The sequence below is a fragment of the Poecilia latipinna genome, unplaced genomic scaffold (genome assembly GCF_001443285.1).
Source record: "Poecilia latipinna isolate Pla-1442-1.1 unplaced genomic scaffold, P_latipinna-1.0 Scaffold685, whole genome shotgun sequence".
Taxonomy (NCBI): Eukaryota; Metazoa; Chordata; class Actinopteri; order Cyprinodontiformes; family Poeciliidae; genus Poecilia; species Poecilia latipinna.
The window spans coordinates 427,865-431,541 of record NW_015113301.1 but is presented as its reverse complement, the minus strand read 5'-3'; the positions used below and the strand labels follow the sequence as shown (position 1 = coordinate 431,541).

At 35.3% G+C, this 3,677-nt stretch overlaps 2 long non-coding RNA genes across 2 annotated transcripts; one reads left to right on the top strand and one right to left on the bottom strand.

Annotated features, from left to right (window-relative positions):
• The first annotated feature begins 755 nt into the window (after positions 1 to 755).
• LOC106954870 (uncharacterized) lies at positions 756 to 3,461 on the top strand. The gene is made up of 3 exons (XR_001426449.1): positions 756 to 765; positions 1,145 to 1,300; positions 3,448 to 3,461. It is a non-coding gene; the product is annotated as an uncharacterized LOC106954870 (long non-coding RNA).
• Positions 1,237 to 2,645, bottom strand: LOC106954867 (uncharacterized). The gene is made up of 2 exons (XR_001426446.1): positions 2,610 to 2,645; positions 1,237 to 1,678 (listed from the first exon to the last, which is right to left on the bottom strand). It is a non-coding gene; the product is annotated as an uncharacterized LOC106954867 (long non-coding RNA).
• Positions 3,462 to 3,677: the final 216 nt, after the last annotated feature.

Sequence of the window (3,677 nt, the reverse complement as noted above, 5' to 3'; positions counted from 1 at the left end):
GTCTGGTGAATTTTTGTTTAAAACATGATTGATTATCATTCATTGGGTAGAAAATACAGACATTTTACTCAAGTAAGAGTAAAAATACTTCATAATAAATTTATTCAAGTACAAGTAAAAAGAACAGCTAAAAGTTTGTTTTCCCCTAAAGGTTACAGAAGTAAATGTAACTAGTTACTATGCAACTCTTATTAACAGGTAATCTGTAAGTGAGCCAGAAACTGGTTCCAGTTTGGTTAAACTGTTTAATTCCCATCGGGTCAAAAAGGATTTTTTTTTAAAGAAAACGGTACCATAAAATAAAACTCTTCTTTTAAAAGCTAAAACCTTTTTTAAAAATACAATAATTCATAGAGCGACCTGAGCAGAGCTCAAAATTACAAACCATCAAAGAGAGAATAGAAATACAGGCTTCAGCTTTTCATGTATTTATTTATTTATTGTTTAAAATATTCAGCCTTCACATAAAAATAGATAAAAAGCCAAGTGACGAAGAAGATTATTTAAAAACTCTATTCAGGCAGCATCATACAAGTAAGACCCAAATTATTTAGGATTAAAGTTAATCTTTCTGTTCACCTTAAAGTACCTTAAAGTTCTGGTGCGGCCCGGTTAGAGTCCAGAGCTGAATCAGAAAATATGGAGGGAGAGATTAGGGTCATGGTAAGAGGCTGTCCAACGTCTGTCTGCATATTTTTATTTACGTTCTATTTTAACAAAGTGTAAATAAAAACATTTCTAGTGTTTATCCTTTTATTTTATCTTGTCAGGGAGATTCAGAGGGTATGAATCATTATGAGCTTTACTGTGTAAACTGAAGACAGAAACATCCAGTGAATCCAGAACCAAAGACAGAAAACAAAACGACGTGACGATGAGTTAAAATACAAACCGAGCCGCAGAAACATGGAGACATTAAAAATATTTAAAAAGCAACAAAAATCCAACAGCTGCAAAGAGAAAACAGAATTAAACTTTATAAATTAAACTTTTAACAATCCAGAGATTTAAAGTACAAAACAGAAAAATCTCAAAGTGCATAAAGACAATAAAACATTCAGAGGACAAAAACATTTAACAATTAAAAATCAGTCAGATTACCTTCATTTCATTTCATTGTATTTATTTAAAACTGGTTAGGTAGTAGATGGATCCGTTTTTTAAATTCAAATAACTTCAGAAAGTGCAAATTTTACCAATTAGGTCGATTTACAGCTTTTAAACTGGCATTTTTAAACATTTTTAGAATTTGAATTTGTTCTTCCAGTGTAAAGACAGAAAATAATGTTTATTCTTCATAGTATCTATAAAAAACGAGGTAGATGAGGACCTGTTCTGTATTCAACAGACGCTGGTTAATACAAACTCTTCATTATTTAGTTTTTAAAAATATATATATATATTTATATATAATTAAATCCAGTCCCAGCACCACTGAGCTTCATCTCAGAGTCACTTCATGGTTCTGCAGTCGTTCGTTCTTCCTCTTCAGCTGAAGTAACAGAACCATGAGAAAAATCTCAGTCTTTTCTCCAACAAACAGATTCTGGAGGATCCCAAAGCAGATTCCAGGCTACAAGGGAACCGAATCCTGCAGGAAAGTCTCTGATGGTCCGGGTTCTCCTGGTAGCTGAACGATCGATGCTGAAACCTCCCTGCGGTCCGTTTTCTCACTGTTCTGTGAAGGACGGCAGCAGATTAACACGATTCAAACAATCCAAACCAACAATAGTTCTTCATGGTTTCTAAAAGTCTTTCAAGCTCTTAACTCATTTTAAGAGGAAACGTTTGTCTCTTCAGCATTTTAACTTCAGGCTTGTAAGCTGAAGTTATGAACCAGTGTTGCTTTGGCTGAACAAAAAGAATCTGCTTTAAACTGAGCCTGAAGTTCTCTATGACCTGTCAGAGGCCTCTGTTGTATTTATTGAAAATACTGACAGGAGCTTAGTACCACCTAACTGACTCCTTAAGAGGGTTTAGCTGTGAACGTTTTGTGCAGTAGATGCGGTGCTCCGGTTCTCAGGCTGGTAATTCATCGAGTGAAAAATTACACTGGATAGTTGCTGGATTTTGTTTCTTGAACACACAGCTTTTAGATACCACTCACTGAATGACCATAACCCAGTGAAATAAAGCAGTTCTGTGTCCACATTGACCTATGTTTGAAGAGTTCGCATCTTGATTAATTCTGACAGATTTTTGCTGAACAGATTTCTGGCAGGTCCACTTTGTTCTGGACCTGCCAATATGTGTCATCCTTGCTGTTTTCATTGATTTAATTAAATAAATAGGAGGAAAGTTGTTATTGTGTGTTTACTGGTGACAGAGACTGAATAACATTTAAATCTGGTCTTTAGTAAAGTCGCCGTTATCTATCTGACTCCTCCTCTGAGATTATGAGTCATTTAAACTCTGATTGATGACAAAATATAGTTGGAGACTGCATTACAAATTGATGAACAAGAACAGTTCAAAGTAAAACTAATAACTGTCTTGGTTGTTTGACTAGCAAACATATGTGCCACTTTGAAAATAATTTTCCATTTGCCACTGGAAAAAAATAAATGTCAGAATGCAGAATTCCTCTTGCACTATTACACAATAATAACCTGTTTTTCTGTCAAAGAATATTCCTCCTCAGGTGTTGTTCTCGTGGGTTGTTTCTGCTGATGAAAATAAAGTTCCAAGTTAGTCATCATGAAAGCTTCAAAGATAATTTAATAATGAGCAATAGTTTAAATTCTCAGTTGTTTTGATTTAATTGTATGTAAAATGTCGTAACAGCTGAGTATAGAATATAATTGAAATGATTTTTTATATAATTAAGACAAGACAGAAATACTAAAGATGCAGAAAAGAGGAGAAATAATTCCTACCTTGTTATACAAATAATGACAGCAGCTGCTATTCCTACCAGGATTACTATAGACACTCCGATAGCAATTCCTATTTTATTGCCACCATCTAGGAGAAAATAAAACAGAAAGAGAAACATTTGTAATTATGTTATTATAACTCAGACATGCAGAGACTGCACAGAAAAACAAAAGTGAAAATATGTTTTAGTTGTTTCTGTCAGGAGGAGCTGCTCCTCTGTCCTGCTGTGAAGGTCGGTAGTTTTCACACCTGAGGAGTTTAGAACATTTAAAAAGATTTCTGTTCTGTTTCTGTTGATGTGAAAACAAATAAATCGCTTCAGGTGCCGACCCACAGAACCGGACCGGACCGGACCGGACCGCTGAGAGGAGCTGGTGTCGGTTCTGGTGTCGGTTCGGTTCATTACAATGGTGAAGGCCTGATTGAAGTCTGACTGCGATCTCACACAGATACATGTTGACTGCAAGCTTGATCCAAAAGTCTTTATGTTGCAAAGCATTGTGGGAACAAACTAATAAATAAAGACATTGTGTTTTTTCATAAAGCAAGAAGCTTCATGCAACTTTCAAGATGTTTTCTTAAAATCATTTTTCTCTGATAATTTGGCCTGAAATAAAACCCAGAAGGCCCAACATCTGTTTCCTGTTACATCTGGTTCTCCTCTCCAGTCATATTCAGGTAACAGGATGATGGCGCCTGGTTTGTAGTGACAGGTTCTGGTTCGCTAAAACAGATTTAAAATATTTTCTTCTTGTTTCTAATCAGAGGTCAGGAGCAGCAATCTGGATGTTCCTGGATCT